Raw genomic sequence first — 15,945 nt, 5'->3', positions numbered from 1 at the left:
TGCATGTAGACAAGTGTACAGAGGACTCTTTAGACCTCAGACAACCAAATGTAAAGAGCTGTACAGGTGCATTACAGTGACCAAAGCTGCTCTAAGTTACCATATATATTGAAGTAGTAACAATTCCAACTAACTGGGCGTTATGGACACACAAAGGAAAAAAGTTACTGATGGCGTAGAGAAGCTATTATATACTGTATCTCTCCACATTTATACCTTGGAGCAGGTGGTCTTAGGAGACACCTATACAGAAATTGTAGGCAGTTGTACTGAGAGATGGAACCTCCTGAATTTGAAGAGGTGCAGTCCATCCTCCTACACCCCCCCCCCCCCTTCCCTTCCCCAAACAGAAACATTTGGTGCTATCCAAATGTTCTTTTTAACACACTGATCACATCCTGCAGCAAAACGGCTAAAGCTGACCAAACACAATAAGTGCAGTTTGGGTGCCTAAACAGGTCACTATTTGCACATTTCTGCTCGCCAGAATGATAGGCTTAGAGCAGAAATGCCGACACTGGCAACGGTTTGCGCCCGACAGGAGCAACAACTGAATTGCTGCGTTGGGCACAGCCGCCGACGCAAACATTTGAATTTCCCCCATTTTGTCCTATAAACGTAAGACTAGTGGAATCCTACTGTATGTAAGGCATACAGAGTGTCCAAAGCTAATTTTGCACCATGCACCGGACAATTTGCATTTTATAAATAACTGCCAGAAACAGCTGGAAATATGGAAAGGAAGAAGCAAGATGATTTTCAAATCACTACATTAAAAGAAAAAAAGAAATAGAAAATCATAAGTGTTTGCATGCCAAACTGTAGGAATATTCTCATGGCAATATCAGAGATTCCACAAATCCTGACTTCAAGAGAGGTTTGTGCTCAGTGCAATGTCCCACTGAATCTATAAACAGCAGAGAAACATCTGCATAAGGGAGCAGATGACTGGCCTGGTTTCCGACAGCTGTATCTTTGCTGTTCTATACTCCCAGCCCTCTTGTGTTTTGTTCTCTTAAAGAGGACATGTAAATTTAAATCTCAATGGAGTGACGCTCCGCTTCCTAGTGATACTGGCTGGCAGACTGGCCTATCCGGGTCCTTTCTGCGCATGCATGGCCCGACAGTGCTGGAGCACACATGCACTGCCTTGGAAGACTGGTATCAATGTAAAAGGAAATTATTTTAATCTTCATTTAAATGGAAAATTAATTAAATAAAACATTGTGAACCTCTGCCATTGCCCCCTGCTATACATGTATTACCAAAATATTTGTTGAATAGGCTTCACACGCCAGCAGTAGCTATCTGCACCCTACAGTATATATTAATTTTCCATGTTCTTCCCCCCCCCCCCCCCCACATAATAACTACTGGTTATGGAATCACAATATTATACCAAAGGGAGGAGGAAATGGTAACACAAGTCGTTATGCGCTACCCCTTCCATGAACTCCTGTAGAACAGATCTAAGTAAAAATCTTCTTCCCCTTCTAAATCCATGAAACTAACCCACAAATCCATGAATCTGTAAATCCCGATGTATTTGCGCTAAAGTTGACACGTTATCACAAAAGAGTGCTGCAAGATTGCATTTTTCAGGTGCAGTAATTCATCTTAGGAATCATATCTTTAACTCCCAAATTGTCAGTTCCAAAAGTATTTGGCTGTCAAACAATCCACAGCACTATATTTTTTGTTCCTGATTGTGAGCGGCATTGCAAGAGTATCTTAGAGCGTGTGCAATTTACCGATAAATGCTCAGCTACATGAACATCGGCACTGCGTACAAACCTGATTCAGGATCTAGGTCTTTTGGAAGTACTGCAGACTTAAAAACTGTGTCACATTTAAAGTAAACTTACCACCCACATCCAATGGGTTGGGATTGCTGGACCGGCGGCCGGGACCCCGGCAGTCAGCATATCAACGCCGGGATCCCGACCACCAGAATACAGACGGGGGGCGAGCACAATAAAGCCCCTTGCGGGCTCTGTGGCTTGCCACAGGCTCTAGTCCCACTTTAAGGGTGTCGTGGACACCCACAGAGTGGGAATAGCCCTTGGTCCAATGCCGGCATTCTGGCGGCCGGGATCACGTCATCTGTATGCTGAATGCCGGGATCATAACTACATTCCCATACACTGGATGAAGCCAATTTGTGTGTCAAAACATTTCTCATCCTATCAAAGAACATCACTTAACAACATTGTGACTAGTCCCTAGTAAACCGATAGGCTGCATTCTCAGGATTATTGGTTCAGGGCCTTGTATTTCTTGGACTGGACAGGATCTAGGTATATAGATGAGTGCGTAAAGAAGACTACCTTACAAAACTATATACTCTGGGCCTGGGCCTGAATGACACAAAGATATTCATATCGGTAAATCCAGGACGCATAGCATTCCTACCCTAATCCTGACCCTAGCTCAATCATAACAATGACCCCTAACCTTAATACCCTAACCCAAACCACTAAACCCTATACCAACCATAATACCCTATCTATAATATCCTAACCAAAATCCCTAAACTAACCAGTGGTATAACAACGGCGGGGTGCCAAGACAGCTTCAGGGCAGATGGCTGTGGGGAAACGCAGGACATGAGGCGGGAGCGGATCCATGAGAGGATTGCAGCAGGCAAGCTGGAGAGGAGAAACTGGGGCTTCTGGGCTTAGCAGCAGTGTGTGTGGGGACAGGGGAGGGTCACGCCCCGGGGAGGAGGAGCTGAGGCTGCCGGACTCAGCAGCAGTGTGTGTGGGGAGGGGAGGGCTTGCCACAATACCACGCCCACTCCCTGGTTGGCCATGCCCCCTTTTCGAGAGCGTGCCTTCAGCGTGTGCTAAGGTAACATTTTTATGTGTGCAGGGGGGACGGAGCATTCTTTTTTTTTTAACATGCCCTGGGTACTGATAGCCTTCATTACGTCTTTGAATTAACCCTAAAGAGTGCTAGGGATTAGAAGGTCGATGCAAGATGGCATCTGTAGTGGGGGCTGTGGTGTAGACACAAGAAGCTTTTGGTGTGGTGGGTTAGGGTACATGCACAGAAATGTGTGTGACTATATGCCCAGCTTAGTACCTATGACATGTAACGATGGTAATGAGTTATCACCACAGACTATGGTGGGCTTATCCCTCCCGGGCTCCCTGGCACAGGGCTTTCATTTGTATCTTCGTACTGCAAGTACTGGGTGCTTTACTGGGGTGCCAGGATCATTTTACAAGCAAGACACTGACTATCCAAATAAATAACCCTGCAACTGATAGATATTGGTGTAAGCATACAGGCAGACAGAACCCCCCACGCCACATTTATTTTATTTGTACACAATAGGATTATTATTTTTTTAATGGTACACGGGGAGTGGACTGACTGCATATATTACAAGTGCTAACTATTAAAAAATATTTTTGTAAATGAACCATCATCCTGAATTGATGTATTAATACTATTATCATGATGTATATTACAATATACTTGAATATATGGCAGCCCTCTTCATTACTCACCTACCATAAATACTACATAATCCAATCATTATTATGTAGTAACTTATGTAAGTAATAATAAGATTTTACTTACCGATAAATCTATTTCTCGTAGTCCGTAGTGGATGCTGGGACTCCATCAGGACCATGGGGATTAGCGGCTCCGCAGGAGACAGGGCACAAAAATAAAAGCTTTAGGACTAGGTGGTGTGCACTGGCTCCTCCCCCTATGACCCTCCTCCAAGCCTCAGTTAGGATACTGTGCCCGGACGAGCGTACACAATAAGGAAGGATTTTGAATCCCGGGTAAGACTCATACCAGCCACACCAATCACACCGTACAACTTGTGATCTGAACCCAGTTAACAGTATGACAAACGTAGGAGCCTCTGAACAGACGGCTCACAACAATAACAACCCGATTTTTTTGTAACAATAACTATGTACAAGTATTGCAGACAATCCGCACTTGGGACGGACTACGAGAAATAGATTTATCGGTAAGTAAAATCTTATTTTCTCTGACGTCCTAGTGGATGCTGGGACTCCGTCAGGACCATGGGGATTATACCAAAGCTCCCAAACGGGCGGGAGAGTGCGGATGACTCTGCAGCACCGAATGAGAGAACTCCAGGTCCTCTTTAGCCAGGGTATCAAATTTGTAGAATTTTACAAACGTGTTCTCCCCCGACCACGTAGCTGCTCGGCAGAGTTGTAATGCCGAGACCCCTCGGGCAGCCGCCCAAGATGAGCCCACCTTCCTTGTGGAATGGGCCTTGATAGATTTAGGCTGTGGCAGGCCTGCCACAGAATGTGCAAGTTGAATTGTGCTACAAATCCAACGAGCAATCGTCTGCTTAGAAGCAGGAGCACCCAGCTTGTTGGGTGCATACAGTATAAACAGCGAGTCAGATTTTCTGACTCCAGCCGTCCTTGAAATATATATTTTCAATGTCCTGACAACGTCCAGCAACTTGGAATCCTCCAAATCGCTAGTAGCCGCAGGCACCACAATAGGCTGGTTCAGGTGAAACGCTGAAACCACCTTAGGCAGAAACTGAGGACGCGTCCGCAGTTCTGCCCTGTCCGAATGGAAAATCAGATATGGGCTTTTATACGATAAAGCCGCCAATTCTGACACTCTCCTGGCTGAAGCCAGGGCCAGTAGCATGGTTACTTTCCATGTAAGATATTTCAAATCCACCGATTTGAGTGGCTCAAACCAATGGGATTTGAGAAAATCCAAAACTACATTAAGATCCCACGGAGCCACTGGGGGCACAACCGGGGGCTGTATATGTAGTACTCCTTTTACAAAAGTCTGGACTTCAGGAACTGAAGCCAATTCTTTCTGGAAGAAAATCGACAGGGCCGAAATTTGAACCTTAATGGACCCTAATTTGAGGCCCATAGACAATCCTGTTTGCAGGAAATGTAGGAATCGACCCAGATGAAATTCCTCCGTCGGGGCCTTCCTGGCCTCACACCACGCAACATATTTTCTCCAAATGCGGTGATAATGTTGTGCAGTCACCTCCTTCCTGGCTTTTACCAGGGTAGGGATGACCTCTTCCGGAATGCCTTTTTCCCTTAGAATTCGGCGTTCAACCGCCATGCCGTCAAACGCAGCCGCGGTAAGTCTTGGAATAGACACGGTCCCTGCTGAAGCAGGTCCCGTCTTAGAGGTAGAGGCCACGGATCTTCCGTGAGCATCTCCTGAAGTTCCGGGTACCAAGTTCTTCTTGGCCAATCCGGAGCCACGAGTATCGTTCTTACTCCCCTTTGCCGTATAATTCTCAGTACTTTTGGTATGAGAGGCAGAGGAGGAAACACATACACTGACTGGAACACCCACGGTGTTACCAGAGCGTCCACAGCTATTGCCTGAGGGTCTCTTGACCTGGCGCAATACCTGTCCAGTTTTTTGTTGAGGCGGGACGCCATCATATCCACCTTTGGTTTTTCCCAACGGTTCACAATCATGTGGAAGACTTCTGGATGAAGTCCCCACTCTCCCGGGTGTAGATCGTGTCTGCTGAGGAAGTCCGCTTCCCAGTTGTCCACTCCCGGAATGAACACTGCTGACAGTGCTATCACATGATCTTCCGCCCAGCGAAGAATCCTTGCAGCTTCTGCCATTGCCCTCCTGCTTCTTGTGCCGCCCTGTCTGTTTACGTGGGCGACTGCCGTGATGTTGTCCGACTGGATCAACACCGGCTGACCCTGAAGCAGGGGTTTTGCCAGGCTTAGAGCATTGTAAATCGCTCTTAGCTCCAGTATATTTATGTGAAGAGACATCTCCAGGCTTGACCACACTCCCTGGAAGTTTCTTCCCTGTGTGACCGCTCCCCAGCCTCTCAGACTGGCATCCGTGGTCACCAGGACCCAGTCCTGTATGCCGAATCTGCGGCCCTCTAACAGATGAGCACTCTGCAACCACCACAGAAGAGACACCCTTGTCCGTGGAGACAAAGTTATCCGCTGATGCATCTGCAGATGCGATCCGGACCATTTGTCCAGCAGATCCCACTGAAAAGTTCGTGCGTGGAATCTGCCGAATGGAATCGCTTCGTAAGAAGCCACCATTTTTCCCAGGACTCTTGTGCATTGATGCACAGACACTTTTCCTGGTTTTAGGAGGTTCCTGACAAGTTCGGATAACTCCCTGGCTTTCTCCTCCGGAAGAAACACCTTTTTCTGAACCGTGTCCAGAATCATTCCCAGGAACAGCAGACGTGTCGTCGGGGTCAATTGAGATTTTGGAAAATTCAGAATCCACCCGTGCTGTTGCAGCACTACTTGGGTTAGTGCTACTACGTCCCCCAGCTGTTCTCTGGACCTTGCCCTTATCAGGAGATCGTCCAAGTAAGGGATAATTAATACGCCTTTTCTTCGCAGAAGAAACATAATTTCGGCCATTACCTTGGTAAAGACCCGAGGTGCCGTGGACAATCCAAACGGCAGCGTCTGAAACTGATAATGACAGTTTTGCACCACGAACCTGAGGTACCCTTGATGTGAAGGGCAAATTGGGACATGCAGGTAAGCATCCTTGATGTCCAGGGACACCATAAAGTCCCCTTCTTCCAGATTCGCTATCACTGCTCTGAGTGACTCCATCTTGAACTTGAATTTTTGTATGTACAGGTTCAAAGATTTCAGATTTAGAATAGGTCTTACCGAGCCGTCCGGCTTCGGTACCACAAATAGTGTGGAATAATACCCCTTTCCCTGTTGTAGGAGGGGTACCTTGACTATCACCTGCTGAGAATACAGCTTGTGAATGGCTTCCAATACCGTCGCCCTGTCTGAGGGAGACGTTGGCAGAGCAGACTTTAGGAACCGGCGAGGGGGAGACTTCTCGAATTCCAACCTGTAACCCTGAGATACTACCTGCAGGATCCAGGGGTCCACCTGTGAGTGAGCCCACTGTGCGCTGAAATTCTTGAGTCGACCCCCCACCGCCCCTGAGTCCGCTTGTAAAGCCCCAACGTCATGCTGAGGGCTTTGCAGAAGCCGGGGAGGGCTTCTGCTCCTGGGAGGGAGCTGCTTGGTGCACTCTCTTACCCTTTCCTTTGCCTCGGGGCAGATATGACTGTCCTTTTGCCCGTTTGTTCTTATAGGAACGAAAGGACTGCGGCTGAAAAGACGGTGTCTTTTTCTGTTGGGAGGGGACCTGAGGTAAAAAGGTGGATTTCCCGGCTGTTGCCGTGGCCACCAAATCCGATAGACCGACCCCAAATAATTCCTCCCCTTTATACGGCAATACTTCCATATGCCGTTTGGAATCCGCATCACCTGACCACTGTCGCGTCCATAAACTTCTTCTGGCAGATATGGACATCGCACTTACTCTCGATGCCAGAGTGCAAATATCCCTCTGAGCATCTCGCATATAAAGAAAAGCATCCTTTAATTGCTCTGTAGTCAATAAAATACTGTCCCTATCCAGGGTATCAATATTTTCAGTCAGGGAATCCGACCAAACCACCCCAGCACTGCACATCCATGCAGAGGCGATGGCTGGTCGCAGTATAACACCAGTATGAGTGTATATACTTTTCAGGGTAGTTTCCAGCCTCCTATCAGCTGGATCCTTGAGGGCGGCCGTTTCAGGAGACGGTAACGCCACTTGTTTTGATAAGCGTGTGAGTGCCTTATCCACCCTAGGGGGTGTTTCCCAGCGCGCCCTAACCTCTGGCGGGAAAGGATATAATGCCAATAACTTCTTTGAAATTAGTAGTTTTCTATCGGGGTTAACCCACGCTTCATCACACACTTCATTCAATTCCTCTGATTCAGGAAAAACTACAGGTAGTTTTTTCAGACCCCACATAATACCCCTTTTTGTGGTACTTGCAGTATCAGAGATATGCAAAGCCTCCTTCATTGCCGTGATCATATAACGTGTGGCCCTACTGGAAAATAAGTTTTTTTCTTCACCGTCGACACTAGATTCGGTGTCCGTGTCTGGGTCTGTGTCGACCGACTGAGGTAAAGGGCGTTTTACAGCCCCTGACGGTGTCTGAGACGCCTGGACAGGTACTAACTGGTTTGCCGGCCGTCTCATGTCGTCAACTGATTTTTGTAACGTGCTGACATTATCACGTAATTCCATAAACAAAGCCATCCATTCCGGTGTCGACTCCCTAGGGGGTGACCTCACCATTACCGGCAATTGCTCCGCCTCCACACCAACATCGTCCTCATACATGTCGACACACACGTACCGACACACAGCAGACACACAGGGAATGCTCTTATCGAAGACAGGACCCCACTAGCCCTTTGGGGAGACAGAGGGAGAGTTTGCCAGCACACACCCAAGCGCTATAAATATATAGGAACAACCCTACAGAAGTGTTGTTTCCTTTATAGCAGCTTAATATATCAATATCGCCCAAAAAGTGCCCCCCCTCTCTGTTTTTTTACCCTGCTTCTGTAGTGCAGTGCAGGGGAGAGTCCTGGGAGCCTTCCTCGCAGCGGAGCTGTGCAGGAAAATGGCGCTGTGTGCTGAGGAGATAGGCCCCGCCCCCTATTTCGGCGGGCTCTTCTCCCGGTGTTTGTGAGACCTGGCAGGGGTTAAATACATCCATATAGCCCCAGGGGCTATATGTGATGTATTTTTAGCCAGAACAAGGTATTATCATTGCTGCCCAGGGCGCCCCCCCCCAGCGCCCTGCACCCTCAGTGACCGCTGGTGTGAAGTGTGCTGACAACAATGGCGCACAGCTGCAGTGCTGTGCGCTACCTCATGAAGACTGAAAAGTCTTCTGCCGCCGGTTTCTGGACCTCTTCACTTTTCGGCATCTGCAAGGGGGTCGGCGGCGCGGCTCCGGGACCGGACTCCATGGCTGGGCCTGTGTTCGATCCCTCTGGAGCTAATGGTGTCCAGTAGCCTAAGAAGCCAATCCATCCTGCACGCAGGTGAGTTCACTTCTTCTCCCCTAAGTCCCTCGTTGCAGTGAGCCTGTTGCCAGCAGGACTCACTGAAAATAAAAATAACCTAATAACTTTTTCTAAGCAGCTCTTTAGGAGAGCCACCTAGATTGCACCCTGCTCGGACGGGCACAAAAACCTAACTGAGGCTTGGAGGAGGGTCATAGGGGGAGGAGCCAGTGCACACCACCTAGTCCTAAAGCTTTTATTTTTGTGCCCTGTCTCCTGCGGAGCCGCTAATCCCCATGGTCCTGACGGAGTCCCAGCATCCACTAGGACGTCAGAGAAAATATATATTGATTGTTATTTACACAGTACCTGCCTGCTGCCCTGTTAGTCTGTGACTATCATCCAGATCATGTTACCTCACTCAGCCAGTGACTGACTGGCTGCCAGATGTGTCCTGTTACATCCTTTCTGCAGTCCTGCTATATAGCCTGAGCGTCTTTTTTTCCATATTTTTCTGTGAAAATGTGTCTTAGACGCAAAGTAATGCAATAGGATGCAGAATATAGGCATGCCGCATATCACTTTAATCAGCTGCTAGTGTGTCCTATTGCAGTACATTGCGACTAAGACGCATTTTTGCGGAAAAGACGGAAAAAAAAGACACTCATGCTACAGAGTCATGCGGCACTAACACGTAATGTGTAACGCAACTTTAAGTGCATGGAGCAAAGTTGTAAGAGGACACATCTGTACTGTGCTGACCCTCCCCTCCAATCCACAGTGCAGACAGCAGGACTCTGGAAGACCAGGTCCACATAATGTCATGACGTCACCCAGTAGTCGTGCAATGCTTCTCTGGGAATATTTTGGATAGGAAGAATTTCTTTATGGGGCTCCTTGGGACACAGAGGCGGGCTCCTGGGTTACCTTATGGGAAATCTGCCCCTGAGTGAAATTCATAACAGTCAGTGAAACTTCTATGTATCAACAGTGTTAACTCTATTAATAACGTCTTAGCTTTGCTTAGCTTAAGGTTGACCTCACCGCTTATCTAAGCGCTGACGTAAATGTTTTGGTCTGTTTAAATTGGACCAAAAATGGCATGAAATGATGCTGCATAAAAAAAAAATGTACATGATCTCACGCCGGATAGCCTTCCCCCTCCCCCAACACCAAACGGGATTCTTGAAAAGATAGAAGAATTTCAGCAACACTAAGACATGTGCAAACAACACTAGGACGTGCGGATAAGACTAGATTATATTACTATTTAGAAGTCAGATAAACACTTTTGGGAGGTAATATAAAAGTTTACAGATCTGCCTATATGACACAAGAGTAGGGATCTACTTATATGACCCAAGAGTAGTAAACAGTAGGAGAGTTTAGGATAAATATTAAGTTGTGATAACCTGCCATTAAACAAAATGATCATCCACTTAAATAACACAATTGAACCTAAGGATGACATATAAAATAAGATTTTACTTACCGATAAATCTATTTCTCATAGTCCGTAGTGGATGCTGGGACTCCGTAAGGACCATGGGGAATAGCGGCTCCGCAGGAGACAGGGCACAAGAATAAAAGCTTTAGGATCAGGTGGTGTGCACTGGCTCCTCCCCCTATGACCCTCCTCCAAGCCTCAGTTAGATTTTTGTGCCCGAACGAGAAGGGTGCAGGCTAGGTGGCTCTCCTGAGCTGCTTAGAATAAAAGTTTAATTTAGGTTTTTTTTATTTTCAGTGAGTCCTGCTGGCAACAGGCTCACTGCATCGTGGGACTAAGGGGAGAAGAAGCGAACTCACCTGCGTGCAGAGTGGATTGGGCTTCTTAGGCTACTGGACATTAGCTCCAGAGGGACGATCACAGGTACAGCCTGGATGGGTCACCGGAGCCGCGCCGCCATCCCCCTTACAGAGCCAGAAGAGACGAAGAGGTCCGGTGAAATCGGCGGCAGAAGACAATCCTGTCTTCAGCCTAAGGTAGCGCACAGCACCGCAGCTGTGCGCCAATGCTCTCAGCACACTTCACACTCCGGTCACTGAGGGTGCAGGGCGCTTGGGGGGGAGCGCCCTGAGACGCAATATAAATGATAATACCTTAGGTGGCAAAAGAATACATCACATATAGCTCCTGGGCTATATGGATGTATTTTAACCCCTGCCATTTTTACACAAAAAAGCGGGAGATAAGGACGTCGTGAAGGGGCGGAGCCTATCTCCTCAGCACACAAGCGCCATTTTCCCTCACAGTTCCGCTGGAAGGACGGCTCCCTGACTCTCCCCTGCAGTCCTGCTTCAGAATCAGGGTAAAAAAGAGAAGGGGGGGCACTATTGGCAGCAAATGACAATATAAACAGCAGCTATAAGGGAATAACACTTATATAAGGTTATCCCTGTATATATATATATAGCGCTGGGTGTGTGCTGGCAGACTCTCCCTCTGTCTCTCCAAAGGGCTCGTGGGGTCCTGTCCTCTATCAGAGCATTCCCGGTGTGTGTGCTGTGTGTCGGTACGTGTGTGTCGACATGTATGAGGAGGAAAATGATGTGGAGGCGGAGCAATTGCCTGCGTTAGTGATGTCACCCCCTAGGGAGTCGACACCTGACTGGATGATCGTGTTCAAACAATTAAGTGATAATGTCAACACTTTGCAAAAAACTGTTGACGACATGAGACAGCCGGCAAATCAATTAGTGCCTGTCCAGGCGTCTCAGACACCGTCAGGGGCCCTAAAACGACATATATAACGAAATGACATATAAACACAATTTACTTAATTTAGGGGGTCATTCCGACCCGTTCGCATGCAGCGGTTTATCGCTGCGGTGCGAACAGTTCCGGAATGCGCATGCGTGGTGGCCGCAGTGCGCGACTTTGGCCGGCGACAGGGGTCGCCGGGTTACGTCGCGTCTACCGAAGGAAGCGGTCGTAGAGCCGACCGCAAAGAAGATTGACAGGAAGAAGGCGGACCTGGGCGTCACAGCAGCGTTTCCAGCCGTTTTCGGGGAGTGGATTTGAAAACGCAGGCGTGCCCAGGAGAACGGAGGGCGGATGTCTGACGTCAAAGCCGGCCCCAGCATCGCAGAGATCGTCGCACAGGGTAAGTATGTCCAGGGCTGGTCTACTTCTGCTTGAAATTGTTTTAGCTTAGCAGTGCTGCACAAGCGATCGCAGCCCTGCTAAGCTAAAATACACTCCCGCACAGGCGTGTGCTAGTTGATCGCAGCAGCAGCAGCAAAAAGTTGCTGGCTGTGATCAACTCGGAATGACCACCTTAGGGCGCCGTGATTCAAAAAAGTTTGGAAACCATCGGCATAGCCGCAAGGAAGCTGTTGTGTAATTCCGTCCTATTAAAATTCGAATGCAGCAGGAGGCGTCTGTAGGACATAGATGCCTCCTGTTAGCATTGGTGAGGATCAAAGTGCTGCGTCTGAGGACACAGCCTCGGATCACCATCGGTAGCGACTCGTGAAGGTTACAGGCACCAGCCAGCAGGGTCGGACTGGCCCACAGGGGTACCAGGGAAACCACCGGTTGGCCCCACTGCCCGAGTGCCCACTCCTTCCTCTAGGGATCAGATTCCAGACTGTGCACTTGTATTATACATGGTAGATATGTTGCATTACACTGCACTAGACTATTGTGTATTTCAAGCCTCTGTAGAGGCTGGTCACACCCTTAAGTATGGGCCCCTATTACTGCATTCCCCCGGTAGGCCCTTCACGACCCAGTCCGACACTGCCAGCCAGCCTGCAGAAGTTGAAGCTTACTCAGACTGGCCATAGGATCTAGACCCTGGACCCGTCACGCTTTCAAAACTGTGGAGACACTAACCAGGCCCTTAGAGACCAGCTTTGTGGTTTAATCTAGGTCAACAAAACTGAAAAAAAAAAAAAAAAAGTCAGCAGAGAAGAAAGCTGGAAACAGAAAGCAATGCCATTAGGAAAGGTTGCAGGAGGGCACACAGAGGCCAAGTACTGTAATTAAAATAATAGGAAGGTTAACAGCCCTTCCAAGAGGCATATTCAATTAGCTGTGTTTACCAGTTCTGCAAATTAAGGGGGGTACTCACGGAGCAATAATCTAAGCAATCTGACTAGATTGCTTAGATTTTAAGCATGATTCCTCCGTGTGTACCCCCCACAGTGATAGCGATGCGCAGCCCCGCGCATTGCTATCGCTGGTGCTAGATTGGCTTGCCATGCAGGCCAATCTAGCAGGACGCTCATTTCACCTGCTGGGTGAAATGAGCCCCCCCCCCCCCCCCCCCGTCTCCCCCTGCACGCTCAGCACACATCGCACTGTGCTGAGCGGTTCGCTCAGCACACATCTCTCCCACATCGGCCCATGAATACGGCCTTTAACAAAGGCAGGTGCAAATTTCTTGTTATCCAATTAGCTGCCAAGTTAAGCCACAGAATTTTGAGTTAAAAGATGTGGGCCAGGTAAATGGGGGTGCAGTACAGATGGGGCAGGTATATGGGGGTGCAGTATAGATGGGACAGGTATATAGGGGTGCAGTATGGATGGGACAGGTGAAAGTTGCCGCTGAGAGTTACAGGTGTTTTTTTAAAAACACATTTTATAACTTGCTTAATATGAGCCACAAAGAAACCCACAGGCATTTTGATTAACCCCAAATTAATCTAGAGCATTTGTTTGCAGAAAAAAACATCTTTATATCATTGTTAAACTGTTATTAAAAATGTAAAAATCAGCGAATGAAATTAAACCTTTAAAAAAACAAAACAATATTTCTTAGCACTTTTTTTTTAGTGTACAGGCTGATTTCCCCATTTTCTCCACTTAAAGCTATTAACAACCAAAATTACAGCACAGGTGCTTTTTTTCAATAGAATTGGGAGTGAGCATAGAAACTTTAAGTGAAGTGGAATTACCACGTGATCAGTGTGTTAAATCAAGCAGCGGTAAACAAAAATGTTGCAGCAGCTAATTGAACATGCCCTCAAGTGTTGAACAGTTTTACTAGTATATTGGTATCTCTGTAGAAGCTTTCCTCCTGGCAGGGGATGAGTTAACAAACACTTATAACTGTTATAATGACAAAATCTACTAACTGGATCCGGTAGGGATCCCGCCTGTCGGAATCCCAGCAGTCAGAATCCCGACACCGGTATCCCTGGAATACAGACAGCCAGGATGCTGAATGTGGGGACACTGGACCGATGCAGAGGTAAGCCACGGGGGGAGGGGGGATTAGGCACCCCATGAAAGGTTAGGGTGAGGCTGCAGGGGGTAAGGGTGGGGGGGGTTTGGATATGTGCTGTTTTAGGCTGCGGGGTTTAGGCACCACCGGGAGGGGTTAGGGTTAGGCTGCTTCAGGTTTAGGTTGTGGGGAGGGTGGGTTAGGGTTGGAGGGATGGGGTGGCGGGGGAGGTTAGTATTCTTACCTTCCCCTGTCGGGATTCCGAACATCGGGATGCCGCGGCCGGCAAAATGAACCCAACCCCTATTAACTATATAATTGCAGCCATTTAGATGTGTTACATTTTCCATTTTGGCTTCTTCACCCAATCTATGTGAAAAGAAACAGTTATGTTGGAACAAATGATTCCATTGTGTGAAAAGTGTTATACAGATGTCAGATTACAGCCCAATCTCAGATTCAACCCAAATAGAGGAGGGACCAGGCCAGCCTAGTACATTAAGGATGATTCCAGTACAGGGCGCCACCACTAAATGCTGCCAGATGCACTGACAAGGCGTTTACATGCCAATTTGAGCTCCTGTAAGCACTGTGTGTGAGCAGTCACAGACAGTCCTGTTTTTTTGTGGTGTGTGAGGATTTATTACAAAAAAAGAGTGTGACACTATCACGGAATCAACTGACCCACATAGTTTGTCATTGCCCATTTAATGTTACTGGAAAATTCCATCCAAAAAGGCCATGTTGGTCAGTGAGGGTAGTCCAGCAGTGTCTCTTGCTGACCAAGCCTTTTATGAACAACAAGTTTTTCACTGAAAGTCCTCTGTCAGGAGGTATGCTCAGCAATGGCGGGCATAATGTAGGATTCGGGAACTCACCAGATCAAATGAATGTCAGATCCCAGGTTCTGCACAAGTGCAGTATGGATTTCCTCCTGCTGCTGCCACCGCCTGGAAGTGATGTTGAGGGTTGTGACTGCTGACATCACTCCTAAAACTGCACCCCAGAACGCTGTGAAAACGGCAAGCTTGGGCACGCGCATACTCCTATACCAGAAGTGCGAGGAGGGGAACATAGTTCCCCACTGAGAAAAAATATACTGATCTCTGTGTAGCGATCAGCTGCAGCACAGGGACTGACAATCAGTTCTCCCTGTACAAGGTGAGAGGGAGGGGCTATAAAGGGGGGGGGGGGGGCACTTACCTGGGGCCCATTGACAATAGGGTGAAGGTGGGGGCTCTGCCAAGGATCAATTACCACCAGGGAATATTTCTGATTGGGGGGGGGGGGAGGAAGTAAAAATACAATGGGGGCCTAAGGACACAGGGGTTAGGGTGAAAAGCACCCCCTAGGTATATATTTTTTTAAATACAATGTTTAAATATATTTTTTATATTTAAACAATAATAAAAATTGTCAGTGAAGTAGTTAATACATTTTCGTATGCCTTAAGGTTCATAATGACACAAGCCAGGAAAACAGCATTACATAAACTGTGTATAAAACATGGGAGCAGATATATTAAGCCTGGAGAAGTGATAAAAGCAGTGATAAGTGGAAGGTGATAACGCACCAGCCAATCAGCTACGAACTGTCATTTTTTAAACCTGTAATGATTGGCTGGTGCGTTATAACCTTTCACTTATCACTGCTTATCACTTCTCCAGGCTTAATACATCTGCCACCATGGTACTTTCTCCAGCATATTGAATACTTTTCCTTACATGTGTGTACAAATATACAGGTTTGCTTGTATTATTTGTGGGAATATCCATGTCAAAGAACATTTAATAGGTTTTAATAAGCTTTAAGAATATATATGTGTTTAATATGTAGAATGAAAACCATATGGGTATGACATTATTTAAGCTCCATAAAAAGCTAAATGTCTC

At 47.4% G+C, this 15,945-nt stretch overlaps 1 protein-coding gene across 11 annotated transcripts in view; it reads right to left on the bottom strand.

Moving 5' to 3' along the window:
• Positions 1-15,945, bottom strand: part of TNS1 (tensin 1) — a 937,838-nt gene that overhangs the window by 111,912 nt on the left and 809,981 nt on the right. The window lies entirely within an intron of this gene.

The sequence above is a fragment of the Pseudophryne corroboree genome, chromosome 7, assembly GCF_028390025.1.
Source record: "Pseudophryne corroboree isolate aPseCor3 chromosome 7, aPseCor3.hap2, whole genome shotgun sequence".
Classification (NCBI taxonomy): Eukaryota; Metazoa; Chordata; class Amphibia; order Anura; family Myobatrachidae; genus Pseudophryne; species Pseudophryne corroboree.
Note: the sequence above shows the minus strand (reverse complement) of the source record. Positions and strands in the feature narration are given on the sequence as shown.